The sequence below is a fragment of the Magnolia sinica genome, chromosome 9 (assembly GCF_029962835.1).
Source record: "Magnolia sinica isolate HGM2019 chromosome 9, MsV1, whole genome shotgun sequence".
Taxonomy (NCBI): Eukaryota; Viridiplantae; Streptophyta; class Magnoliopsida; order Magnoliales; family Magnoliaceae; genus Magnolia; species Magnolia sinica.
This window is the reverse complement of record NC_080581.1, coordinates 69,948,920-69,963,501: the sequence shown is the minus strand read 5'-3', so window position 1 is coordinate 69,963,501 and position 14,582 is coordinate 69,948,920. Positions and strand designations below refer to the sequence as shown.

The window sequence follows — 14,582 nt, the reverse complement described above, 5'->3', positions numbered from 1 at the left end:
TAGAGCTGGCAAAAAGGATGGGCGGGCGGGTTGGATTTTTTACTAACATCACAGTATCCATAGAGGTTTCTTTCAATAGTTAGTCCCATTGCCAAACGCCATACATGCATTCATTGTCTTTGCAACGGTAATCATCATAAAAAAAACACATCTCCATGGTGGCTACTCAATGAATGGTCAGTCATCTGCAGTCAGGTAGTTGGGTCCAATAGCCAAGCCTTGTGTATGGGTCAATAGCAAATTGGGATAAAGAAAACAGTAGAAAATGTTGAATAAAATAGAAAAAATACATTTTTAGATTGAAATTTATTTTATGTACAATATTCCTGTAAAACACTGTTTGTATAACTGATGGGCCCCATCATAGATGGGTCCTTCCCAAAATATTTTATATTGATCATAACCTTTACATTGTTGGCATCAAATACATGGTTATCCTAAGTCATTATCTTGTCAGCCTCCCTCCCCATGACTGCAACCTTCAATCTTCTCTTTAGCTCTTTGCTGCAAATGCAAAAATAAAAAATGGTGAGACCCATGATTCAATGATCAAGTCCATTGGTCTGATGCGGCCCGCCATGTACAGGCCGTGCCATAAAAGTCTCGAAGATAGAAAGATCCTAGCGACCAAGTGTGGATTGTTGTATGTGCACAGGCCGTTAACTAAAAAGATTAGGACTTTTTTTTTTCTCTTCTAACCAGGAGATTTTTGGGACATGGTCATGGTGGGTCCAATCCATTCAAAGAAATTCTTGGTCATGGACGGGTTCCATCCTGCAACATGCCTAGCTCGAATGATCATGCACATGTGTCACATGTAATGTACACAATCTGGAGTCACAAAAATGTCAAAAGATAATCTTAAAATTAAGATTATACCTCATTAGCTGTCTATCTAATGTGGATGCTGATAGAAGGTCTCTGTTCTCTTCAGCTCTTCTCAGCAAGTAAGGTATGACATTCTCCACTGGCGCAAATGGCAAGTACTTGCTCACATTGAAACCTCCATTCCTCAGCCCAAGTGAAAGCCCATCTGCCATTCCCTTCAGCTGAGCAAATTGCAGCTTCTGATTCCCCTTCCCAATCTTCAGCTCCGCAGCTTTCGCAGCTGCCACTTTCCCTGATCGACGATCCAAATATATCAAAAGCAAAGAGGTGCTGAAAGAGTATGGATTCATTTGAGAAATGAGGGAGAAGGAACTATTAATTATGAAAAGCTGTTCAGTGGAGAAATTGTTCAAAAATAAACTATGTTAGACTAATCTCTATGTATTGATTCAAAACTAAACATTGCAGAGAGAATCTTTAGCTTTTGAATAACAGGAAGATGTTTATGTACGAACCATAAACTGACTTGTGGTTGATAAATCATCGCTAACCATCCCAGTCCGGTTTATGGGCCGCTCAATGATTAAAAGATCACATCCATCTGATGTTCCCAACTATTTGATCAACACCTACTAATGGATGGTTAGCATAAGTTCACACATTGGTCTAACATGCTATCATTTCAACGGCGATTGATGGGGACGTGCACGAATAAATGGCTGATGGGGGTTATACACTGAACTTCAGTGTATAATATATCCTCAAAATCATTTATCCGTAAAGAACATCATGGGTCCTAATATATTCTAATTACAAAACAAGATAATTAAAATTTCTTTTTAACTTGAAATGTAAGTTCTTACTGGATTCAAGATTATGGGTTGCAAGCACAGCCGATCCATTGCCTCCGGCAATCTTCTCGAGCATGAATGACGTACACTCGTTGTAGCAAGCATGTGTCTCTTGGATGCTTGAATGAATTGGAGAGGCAGCACCCAATGCAGAAGCCAGCTCCGTTTCTCTTGTGATATAAGCCCCCCTCACCAATTTAAACCCAATTGAAATTCCTCTCCTTTCAGCAGCTTCGACGGGTTTGGCCAATCTTTCTTTCACATATGTTAAGTACGTCTAAATCGTCCCATAAACAATGGGATTTTCATCTTCATTGAAGCGGATTGCGGCTGAGTATGTGAAGTAATCAATGGCGGGTTGCACCAAAGTGTATTCAGCATCGACAAGTAATGGAAGGTTGGTTTGGTGGCATTTCTCACATAGTTTCGAAAGCCGTTGTTGGGCTAGTTTGAGATCTTCTTCTTCTTTTTCAGTTAGAGGTTCTGGCTTAGATGTTGTGTGGTAAAGAGGGCTGGAATTGCTGAGGAATGGCAATGATTCAATCTTCCATGGAAGATGGAATGAAGGGTCCGTACGTTCCCATCTCAGCAAATCACTAATCCGTTCCAGTAATGAAATTGGGCAGATTGCGGTGATCTTCACGCACGCAAATCTCACCTGTTGCAACAAAAATTCCAGTCACTTCTTTCATTCATTACTGAAAATTTTAGATCTTCATTTACTCATCTGTTTGCTGCTTGTTTGTAGCAAGTGCATACACCGAATCTCGGTGTTTGTTTGTTGGCAGGATCACTGTGTCTAAATTCATGAAGATCCAAAAGAATCTAACTTCTGAATTTCTTAATCAGGCAAGGGAAGATCAGAGTACCATGCAAAGATCACTGATTGGATGATCCTAACCATCCAAAATTTGGCCTTCTTTTTCATAGCCATCAGTTTTACTAGCAGCTACTGCTGGGATCGTTTGGATTGCTTGATCAAAGTGATTCTTCAGAACTGTAAGTAATCCAAGGTGAGAGCCACCTCAAATGTGTGGTTCAAATTGTTGTAACAGGACCTGTTCCTCATAACAATCTTGACCATTCATTTGATACGCTAGTGATCGGATGGTTAGAATCGTCCAATCCGTTTGATCTTTGGTCAATAGCTCATGAAAGCTGCGCTGCGGAAAATGGACAGTCCAGATCACCTGATCGAACCATACAGATGTCCACATGCAGCTAACAACACTTTAACTTAAAGTGCTATTTGGAACACTGAGTGATTTCTATACTCAGAAGAACTTAAAAATCCATATTTTAGAAAACTGAAACAGAATCCAATTTTGCAAAATAGAAACAAAATTCATTCTAAAAATATCAACATAATCTCACCACGGAGAGGATTCTTCTTCTGAATTCATTGAAAAATAGCAAAAATCAAAGAAATTCAAGTTTAAGAAAATTCAGATAATATATATATATATATGAACATACCGAAGATGGCGGAAGCAACGACGTCGTCTCAACGGTCTTCAAGAACTCCTCCAAATTCCGATCGCAACCTTCGTTATCTGACGCATCTTCCAACCCATAATCCAAAATCCCACGCAACCCGTTGTCCCAAAGCCTCTGAAGCGTCCGGCTCGCCTCTTCTAAATCCTCACCAGCGCAGAAATGTTCATAGATCGATCTCTTTATAATCCCCATTAACATGCCTCGAAAGTACTTGTTTTCCATTAGCCTCGACCGCATGACCTGAATTCCAACATCGACGGCCGGTTCAAAGGCTACGAGTTAAAGATTCGTCATTGATTTCACGAGTTGCGAAGTGGGTACCGAAGAGAATAGCTGTTCTCCATTGTCAAAGTTCAAATCGTCGATAGGAGACGTTGGTGGCTTCAGAACGGACCGTTCAGGTTTCCCCACGAAAGCAATTGAAGAAGAGGAATTGAAACATCTGAGATTCTTCCGGAGTTTTGGGGAGAATCTGATTGCCATAAAAAGCTTTTTTTTTTTTTTTTTTTTTTTTAAATAAAATATAGAGAACAGAGAAGTGCTCTGTTTTTGGAAGGGAGAGGGCAATTTGGGGATTTTAAAAGTTTAGTAGATGTATTTTGGATAGGTCGCTGAGCTGGAGTAACCATCAGGAAAAGGAAGGTGCGGGACTCGGGGAGCTTCCAGCAAGTATTTAGCCTCCTTTTGGGAAATTCGGAAATTTTCAGTTATTCATTTTGTATTATCTGATAATCGGAGCCGTACACGTGGAGTTGTCTGAATTGGACTCATATTCAGTACTGACCACGGTTGTGTTTGTATTCCGGCGTCTGTATTGCAACGTGGTCACTTTTTGACAAAAATGCCCCTAACGTGTCTAGCTTGCATGACTTGAACTGTAAGGACATTTTGGTCCAAACAAGAATGCATGAATGCAAAAGGGTACTTCTAGAAGTAACGGGTTGAGTTGACCGTTGACTAAATGGTAACGGAACGTTGAAATGGGAGGCTGCGATGCCGTTACAGGGAGTTCCTGCAACAGAGCTGACGCTGGGATGATATTCGGGAGAAGAAGTAGGGCTGTACATCGAGTCGAACCGAGTGAGCTGGCCTCAGCTCAACTCGGCTCGAACACTAGCTGACCTTAGCTTGACCTTAGCTGGGCCAGTTCAAGCAGAGATCGAGTTGAGTTAGCCATTGCAGCATTTTTACAAATACATTACCTTCAAAATTGTTGTATTTTGTTTCAAAATAAACGTTAAAAATTTGATTTTTAAAATTTTCAGTTTTCCTCCACATTTGAAATTTTTAGTACTTTTGAATTGTGAGTTTTGTTCTATATTAGATTTGACAAAGGAAAATATCTTGTATATAAGACAGACTTTTTGCCTTAGGACTTGAGCTCCATTCAGGGGGCATGTGAATTTAGTCTTATGGGGGGCTATGTCAATAGCTCTAATTTATGCCATTGACCACACGCGTGAGCCGAGTCTGAGTCTGTGTGCGCGACGGGACAGACTGGGGTGGGGTGCAAGCGCGGGCGCGGGTCCAGTGCGAGTGTACTCGCGGACTTTATTTGTGAGAGTATACTCACACTTGCGCCTTTTCGTTTTAAACCAGAGAGATGTGTCCGTTCCGGTTGGTAGCATCTGTTGGGTTTAAACCCAACGGACCTAACATTTTCTAAAAAAAGGGTGCTTATGCACCACTTCGGAGTTTATATAAAGACTTCCGATTCATATTTCAAAAATACGAAAAATCTCTCTTATAAAACTCTCTTTGCTATTTTGGTTTAAGAAATTTTACTGAATTCATTGCTGAGTCAACTCAGCACTTTCGGGTTAAACTGCTAATGGTTTGAGCCCGCGTACAGTGAGTGCACCGCTAGACCGGGTCATAGTCGTTATATCCTGGAGGTCAATTGCTCTATAAACCTGTTGCACTTGGGATGCTGTCCAAGGAAGCAAATTCGATTTCAAGAAGAGTGACTCACGTCACGCCTCGACTCAGTTCAATAAGTCTTTTTTCTTATATTTTATTATTATTATTTTTTTTGTTCTCAATTTTTATATAGTCTATTTAATTCAACATATATTTCAACAATCTTGAAATTGTAATTGTTGAATTACATAGACTATGGCTACCGTAACAGTAAATGCTTTTACTGAGTTAGCCAAAATCGAACCGTTCGCTAGACAATGCTTTAAACAGTGGAAAAATAAACTGATGTTCGCACTGCCCACCCTTAAAGTTTTATACATTCTGTCTGAATCATTTACAATAAATCCAGCAAATCAAACTGAAGTAGCAAATGAAAATAATTGTAAAAATTATATTCTAAATTCTTTGTCCAATGAATTATATGACGTGTATGTTTCTTACGAGTTTGCTAAAGACATATGGACTGCTTTAGAAAAGAAGTATATATTGAAAGATGCAGGCGCTAAGAAACATGCAATCGCTAATTTTCTTTATTATGAAATGATAGACGATAAACCTGTCACAAATAAGATTCATGATTTTCAAAATATAGTTCATGAATTGTCGACTGAAGGAATTAAGTTGGATGAAGCGTTTCTGTTAGGAGCACTAATAGAAAAGCTACCGCCCTCCTAAAAAGAATATAAGAATAGAATGAAATATAAAAAGAACGGTGTTTCTTTAGAAACTACTATAGTATACATACGAATAGAGGAGACCAATAGAATCAGGGACCAAAAAGAAAACGAAAATGAGATAGATTTAAAGGCGAATCTTGTGGAATCAAGTTGGGAAAATGATGTAGAGCAGGTCACGGACAGTTTCATGGCCAAGATGGATCAGAAAAGGCTCGGTCGACGACAGAAGTGATCCGGACAGTCGGACCTTAGATTGGGCGTATCTTACAATCCGGAATGAGTTATTAGGCGTAAAATATATGATTTTGGGGTAGAACGAGCTACTTTAGCCAACCAACCCCGTTACGCCAGGTTGCGCAAGCTGAATTTGTGAAATACCCCTGGATCGACGGTCATTTCCCTATTTTAATTTCATTTTTACTATAAATAGTAAGTTTTAGTTTGATTATAACTTTTCATTTGTCGGGCTTTAGGAGTTGCATCCAACGTGAAAAGAGTTTAGAATAATTAGGAGAACAGTTTAGTGAAGCCAAATAGGACACTTACTATTTTTGGCCAAAAACCTTGCATACTAGTAGACATCACGACCGTCTATAAATAGTAAGTTTACTATTTATAGTAAGTCGCGGATTCTAGGAGTTTTAGTTGTAGTTTGATTCTAATTTCTTTCCCATTGCTTAGTACCCCTATTTAAAGGGTTGTGAACTTGTATTTATTCATTAATTAATCAATTTTGAATTTATTAGAATTTATTTCTATTTTCTTCTTTCTTTCCTCGTAGATTCGAGAAGTCTCTGTGAGGAGTCCAGAGAAGCTCCGTGGATTCGGAGTAGTTATCCTCATAACATTCATCCCTGCGTCAGAAAACAATAAGAAAAATGGCAAATGTCAAACTATGGCAAACCTAGACATTACACAAATGAATGTACGCTCAAAAAGAAGAATGCAGACAATTAATTCAAGAAAAGGGAAAATTGCTACAACTGTGAAAAGCCTGGGCATCACATTATAACGTGCAGGCTTAAGAAAAATAAAGATAAACCGCAGGCTAATCTTACAGAAACAGGTAATGAGTTTGAAATGGTAGTAGTTGTGATTTTAGAAGTCTTCCTTATAAACAACTTAGAGTAGATACTAGACACTAGTGCAACTAGGCACGTGTATAAGGATCGTATCATGTTTACCTCTTACCAAGTATCAGGAGATGATGAACAGGTGTTTATGGGTAATGCTAGAACATCTCCAGTTGTAGAAAAATAGAAAGTACTTTTGAAACTCACTTTTGGAAAGACTCTGATGTTGAATGATGTCCTACATGTGCCTGACATTAGAAGAAACTTAGTCTCTGGTTCGCTCCTCAATATGGCTAGTCTCAAGTTGGTATTTGATTTAGATAAGCCTATAATGACTAAGAATGGAACTTTTGTTAGTAAGGGATACTGTAGTGATAGTCTATTCATTGTAAATATATCTAATGATAATAATAAGAAGACTTCTAGTTCTATTTATATCGTTGAATCATTTTATCTATGGCATAGTATTAGGTCATATGAATGTATTGTCTTTGAAGAAAATGAAGATTATGTTTATTACCTAATATATCTAATAAAAAATTCGATAAATGTGAAATATGCGTATAATCAAAATTCACTAGAAAACCCTTTAAACGAATAAAATGATCCTCTGTTCTATTAATATACAGTGACTTAGGTGATTTTAGAAATTACATGTATAGAGGTGGAAAAATATATTATATAACTTTTGTAGATGACTACTCTAGGTTTACTAGAGTATATCTATTAAGAAACAAAGATGAAGCTTTAGATATTTTTTTTAAGTTTAAAATTGAAGTTGAAAATCAGTTAAATATAAAAATTAAAAGACTTAGAATAGATAGAAGAGGTGAATATGAATCTTCTCAATTTAGGGAATTATGTGAAAACAGTGGAATAGTTTACGAAACTACAACTCCTTATAAACTAGAATAGAATAGAATAGCAGAACGTAAAAATAAAACTCTTAAGGAGATGATGAATGATATATTAAATATTCAAGCTTGCCCTTAAATATGTGGGGAGAAGCAATTCTATCTGCTTGTTATATTCTAAATAGGATTCCTTCTAAATTTTCTAAACAAACACCTTATGAACTTTGGAAGAATCATGTTCCTAGTTATAAATATATTAAAGTGTGGGAGTGTCTTGTTAAAATAGGATTGCCTGAAACTAAGAAAAGAAAGCTAGGCCCTAAAATAAACGAATGTGTATTTGTAGGGTACGTACAAAATAGTGTAGCCTATAGGTTTCTAATTTTAAAAACTAAGGATAATATTCTAGATCCTAATACAAATATAAAAGCTAGGGATGCAGAATTCTTTAGGAACGTATTCCTTATGAAATCTAAATCTATAGGAATAGAGGAAGTTAATGAATCAGATATCGCGTCTACTAGTAAAAGTGCTTGCGAGCAGGTAGTAGAAGAGATACAACCAAGAAAAGGTACAAGGGTTAGAAGAGAAACTAACGTAGGAGATGATTTTTTCACATTCTTAGTAGAAGACGATCCTACAAATTATACAGAAGCGATTAACTCTCAAGATGCAACCTTTTGGAAGGAAGTAATAAATGATCAGTTAGAATCTATAATATATAATAACACTTGAAAACTTGTAAACCTACCACCTGAAAACAAACCAATAGGTTATAAATGGGTGTTTAGAAAGAAACTAAAACCAGATAGGATTATTGATAAGTTTAAGGCTAGGTTGGTAGCGAAAGGTTTCAAACAAAAGGAAGGAATAGATTACTTTGATACACATTCTCATGTAACTAGGATTACAACTATTAGGGTCTTAATAGTGATAGCCTCTATATATAAACTGGTGGTACACCAGATAAACGTTAAGACAACTTTCTTAAATGGAGATTTAGAAGAAGAAATATATATGGAGCAACCTGAGGGTTATAAGATATCAGGTAAAGAAAATAAAGTATGTAAACTAATTAAATCACTACATGGTTTAAAACAGCCTTCTAAACAATGACATAAAAAATTTGATAATGTTTTAAAATCAAATGGTTGTTATATAAATGATGTAGATAGATATGTACATAGTAAAATTTTTGAAAATGATTATATTATTATATGCCTTTATATTGATGACATGCTTATTTTTGGAACTGATATTAAATTAGTTATTGTGACTAAGAAATTCTTATCATCTAAATTTGACATGAAAGACTTAGAAGAGGCTAGTGTAATATTGGGTATTGAAGTAATCAGGAAAGATGATGTTATTGTATTATCACAATTTTATTACGTTAAGAAGTTACTGAGGAAGTTTAACCATTTTGACTATTTACCTGTCGGTACTCCTTATGATTACAGTGTGACTCTCATGAAGAATACGGAAAATAGTATATCTCAATTAGAGTGTTCCAGAATAATTGGTAGCCTTATGTATTTAACAAACAACACTAGACCAGACATAGCTTTTGCAGTAGGAAGGTTACGTAGATATACATATAACATTAGAAAAGAGCATTGGAATGCCTTGTATATGATTTTGGGATACCTAAAAGGCAGTATGGCTTATGATTTATATTATAATGGTTTTCCTGCTGTATACGATTGCAAGTAATGATGTATTGATGATGTTTAATCAATGAATATTTTTTTTCTGCAACTTGTGCGTTTTACGTTTATTCTGTTATGATTTTTTACGAACTTATTTATAAGGGCGAGCAATGATCGCTCTCTAGTCGGATCAGGGGTAGTAGATCTTGAGATGCTCGACGTTCCAAGGATGAGGCAATAGTTGGCCCATCAGATCTTCCAAGTGGTAGGTCCCAAGTCGGACGATACTTGCAATTACGTAGGGGCCTTCCCAGTTTGGTCCCAGCGTACCAGCATTGACCTCTTTGGTATTTTGGAATGTTTTCCAGAAGACTAAGTCCTTCGCTTGAAATTGCCTAATCTTGACTTGGGTATTGTTGAACTGAGACACCTGCTGTTGATAGATGATTGTCCGAAGCCGAGCATGTTCCCTTCGTTCATCTAAAAGGTCGAGGTTGAGTGTTAACAACTCTTCATTGCTTGTTTGTTAAACGAGCTTATTCGGGTGGTTGGCAGGCTGATCGCCATGGGAGTGACCACTTCCGAACCATACGCCAAGGAGAAGGGAGTTTTCCCCGTAGTGGTTCGGGCTATGGTTCAATAGGCCTAAAGGACCTTAGGGAGTTCTTCGGCCCACACTCCCTTGGCTCGGTCCATCTTGGTCCGAAGGTGTTGGTTGATGATTTTGTTGACAGCTTTGACTTACCCATTCACCTGTGGATGATGCGGGGATGAGTATATGTTTCTAATCTCGAGGTTCTTGCACATTTCCTGATATTGCCTGTTGTCGAATTGTTTCTCATTGTCCGAGATGATGGTCCGAGGTATCTCGAATCAGCAGATGATGTTCTTCCAAACAAAATCTGTGATCTGTTGCTCGGTTATGTTAACTAAGGGCTCGGCCTCCGCCTACTTGGTACAGTAATCTACAGCAACGATGGAAATTTTCGTTTGACCTTCCCAGGGGGGAAGGGTTCAATGATGTCAATACCCCATTGAACGAAAGGCTAGGGGCCCGCCATTGGTGTGAGTTCTTCAGGTGGCTGTCGGGGAATAACTGCGAATCCTTGGCACTTGTCGTAGCTTCGGACAAGCTTTTGAGCATCTTGTTGGATGGTCGGCCAGTAATAGCCTTACCGAACAACTTTGTGAGCTAAAGAACGTCATCCGGAGTGATTACCGCAGATGCCTTCATGAATCTCTCGTAGGACGTAGTCGGATTTACTTGGTCGTAGACATCACAAGAGCAGAGTGAAGAACCCTTTCTTGTAGAGGGCTCCGTTAAGCACGGTGTAACGGGCGGCTCAGATCTTCAGTTGTCGAGCTTCAGTGCGATCGTCGGGCAACTTGCTGGTCTCAAGATACTGAATGATATGGTCGATCAAGGTTGGTTCCAAGTCGATGGGGAGCATGGTCGAAGTGTCGGTTTCATCGACGCTTGGCTTAGTCACGTACTCAATAGGGACGGACCTAGGAATATCATCTTCATCGGCCGAGGTAAGTTTTGCCAACAGGCCGACTTTGTTGTTTTCGACCCTCGATATCCAGGTGATAGAGCATTGCTGGAATCCGCCAATCAATTTCTTTGCTTTTTGTAGATAAGCTTTCAATTTTTCCTTTCTGGTTTGGTAGACGTCGGCTATCTGATTGACAACTAGCTGGGAGTCACTATATACATTGAGATAAGTAACCCCCAAGCTGGCTGCTAACCAAGTCCTAAGAGCAGAGCTTCATATTCCACTATGTTACTTGAAATCCGAGTGTCAAGGCATACCGCATAACCACGTGGTCAGGAGTCTCTAGGACGACCCCTGCCCCACTTGCCATGAGTTAGAAGAGTCATCGACATAAATCTTCCAACGGGGCTAGGCGGGAGCGGAATGTTCATTACCCTGCTGAGTGCTAGGCTTCGTTGACTTGTCAGGATCTAACTGTGTGACTTCTACGCCACTTGATCCTTGATTACAACTCTGGGTTTATTTGCCCATTTGGTAAGACATCCAGAGGCTTCTGGCTTTTGTAATATCTGCCATAGCAGTTGATCGGTCATGACAAGAATCGTATGAGCCTAAAAGTAGGGCCACAGGCGTCGTGAGGAGACGACCAAAGCTAAGGCCACTTTTTCCAAAGTGGGATATCTCGTCTCTGCCGAGACAAGAGACTTGCTGATATAATATATGGGGAATTTCTTCCCCTCATGTTCACGAATTAAGGCCGAGCTTATGGCCACGTTGAATACTGCCAAGTATATTAACAATGGTTCACCTGGTTCGGGCTTTGAGAGTAAGGGTGGCGATCCTAGGTATCCTTTGAACTGTTGGAAGGCAGTTTCACGCTCTTCTATCCAGTCTACTATCTGTCGACCTTTTAACTATTTGAAGAAGGGAAGGCATCTGTTAGTAGCTCGGGACACGAAGCAATTGAGTACTGCTATCCTTCCAGTCAGCCTTTAGATGTCCTTGATCGTCTTGGGGGGTTCCATGTCGAGTAAGGCTTTGATCGTTTCGGAATTGGCTTCGATTCCTCTTTGGCTGACTAAGAAACCGAGGAGCTTGCTCGAACCTACGCCGAACGTGCATTTGCTCGGGTTCAATTTCATTTGATATTCCCTGAGGATGAGGAACATTTCTTCAAGGTCGACAATATGGTCGGTCGCCTTAATGCTTTTGACAAGAATGTCGTCGATGTAAACTTCCATTGTCCGCCCTATCTGACGAGCGAACATCCTATTGACCAACCTTTGATAGGTCGTTCTAGCATTTTTCAGGCCAAATGGCATTACTCGGTAGTAATAAAGTCATTTGTCGATGACAAAGGTAGTTTTTTATTTATCAGAATGATGCATTACAATTTGGTTATAACCTGAATAAGCATCCTTAAAGCTGAACAACACATGACCCGCAGTACTATTGACCAACTGATCGATCGTAGGAAGCGAGAAACTATCTTTTGAGCAGACTTTATTTAAGTCGGTATAATTTATACAGACTCGCCACTTCCCATTAGGCTTTTTCACTAGCACGACATTAGCTTCCCACTCTAGATAGTATATCTCTTCAATGAACTTGGCCTTAAGGAGCTTTTCGACTTCTTCCTCGATTACGGTGTACCTTTCAGGACTATGGGTGCGCCGCTTCTGCCATATCGATTTATAAGTCGGGTCGATGTTGAGGCGGTGGGTCATGATTGAAGGATCAATGCCCGGCATGTCCTCATGGGTCCACGTAAAAATATCGGCATATTGGCGTAGTAGGGTTATCAGTTTCTTTATTAATGGTGATGTCAGGAAAGAGCCGACTTGGATGGTTTTGGAAACATTAGAGTCATGGAGCGGGACTTGGATGAGATCCTCTACCGGCCGACCGCGTTCGGTCAATTCGTCACGTGGATCAAGAGTCTCAATCATCGATACCTTTGATGGTGCTCTTAGGGTCGTAGCGTAACATCGTTGAGCATCATGCTAATCTCCCTTAACAATTCCGACCCCATCTTCAGTTGGGAATTTCATGGAGAGATGATAGGTGGAGACGATGGCTCGGAGTAGACAGAGCGAGGGTCGGCTAAGGATCGTATTATAGACTGAAGATTGGTCAACTATAAGGAAGTCGACCATAACCGTGACTTGATTGGGTGCGTCTCCAGCAATGAGGGGTAACTGAATGATTCCCTTGGGGTGGATCTGTCCGCTTGTGAAGCCGATTAACGGAGTCTTTACGAGTCACAGTGCTGTTTGTTCAATACCCATCTTGTTGAATGCCTGAGTAAACAGCACATCCGTAGATGAGCCTATGTTGACAAGGACCCTAAAGACTCAACAATTTGCTATGGCGACAGTGATAACCAAAGCGTCGTCATGCAGGTGGTGGATACCTCGAGCATCTGCCTCAGTGAATGTCACACTATACTTTTCGATCGAGCTTCTTCTCCTTTAAAGGCCGATCTAGAACCATTATCTCGAACTCAGGTCAACTGATGCTTCTCACATGCTTTTTCCTAGCATTATTCGAGTCGCCTCTGCCTTGGTGGCCACCAACAATGGTTTGGATTTCTTCCGTGGGTCGGTTGTCACCCGGGCGTTCTTCTGTGGTCCTGGCTCCTTAGTCCACATGTTCGCCAAGGTGTCTTTCTCGGATGAGCCTCTCAATTTCTTGTTTTAGGGTGTAATAGTCACTTATATTGTGTCTGTGATCACGATGGAATTGACAATATTTGTTCTTATTTCATCGGTTGGGGTTACCACGGAGCTTGTCCGGCCAGTTAACGAATCTTTCACTCCTAATCTCCATCAACACCTACTCTTGTGATTTGTTGAGTGGGGTGTAAGTCGAATACTTGTTGTCAGGTCATTTCCTCGACTTATGCTCGTCTCAAGACTGGTCATCCTCGCTTTTTCCAACTAGCCGAGTCAACTTCTTTCTTAGCCAACCGTTTTGCGGGGGTTTTCGAGTTCTAAGTGGCCTCTTGTAAGATTCGAGTTTCTTCGGCATTGGCGTATTTCTCCACCCGGGCCATGAACTCCTCCAAGGTGGATGGAGGATTCTTATCCAAGGATAAAAAGAACGGCTTGTTTCTTACCCCTTGCATGATGGAGTTAAGGGCTGTCTCATCCGAATGCTTCCAAACCTGGAGTGCTTCAAGATTGAAGCACTTAATATAATCCTTGAGGAGTTCTCCCTCCTTCCAGACTATGTTGTTCAGATGCGTTGTTGCCTTGAGACTCTTCTTTCCTCCGATGAAGTTGGCAATGAAAGCATCGCTGAGCTCGGTGAACGAGCTGATAGACCTCAGTTTCAGCTGTTTGAACCAAAGTCGAACAACGTCAGCCAAGGTTAGAGAGAAGGCTCGACACATCATGGCATTGGAGGCATCATGAGTTCCATATATGTCTGAAAGGATTCTATGTGCTTCGTTGGGTCAGCCTTCCTGGTGTATGGCATGATCCGAGGAAGGTGAAATCGTTCGGGTAGACGTGCTTGCATTATTGCGTCTATGAACGAAGACTCCTTTTCCTCGAGTCCTGTCTGACTAGAAGGGAGATTATGTTTCATATCTACAATTTGCTTCCACAGATCTTAAATCTCGACCTTCCATGGTTCTTGACTATAGGTTGTTCGTTCGACCGGGGGTCGGTCACGCCTTCTTCGATCTATTTCATGTTGTAGATCAGAGGCTGATAAAGGAACTGCCACAAAAA

The 14,582-nt window shown here is 40.0% G+C and overlaps 1 pseudogene; it reads right to left on the bottom strand.

Annotated features, from left to right (window-relative positions):
• Nucleotides 1-281: 281 nt before the first annotated feature.
• On the bottom strand, nt 282-3,675 carry LOC131255610 (proline dehydrogenase 1, mitochondrial-like; annotated as a pseudogene).
• Between the last annotated feature and the right edge of the window lie 10,907 nt (nt 3,676-14,582).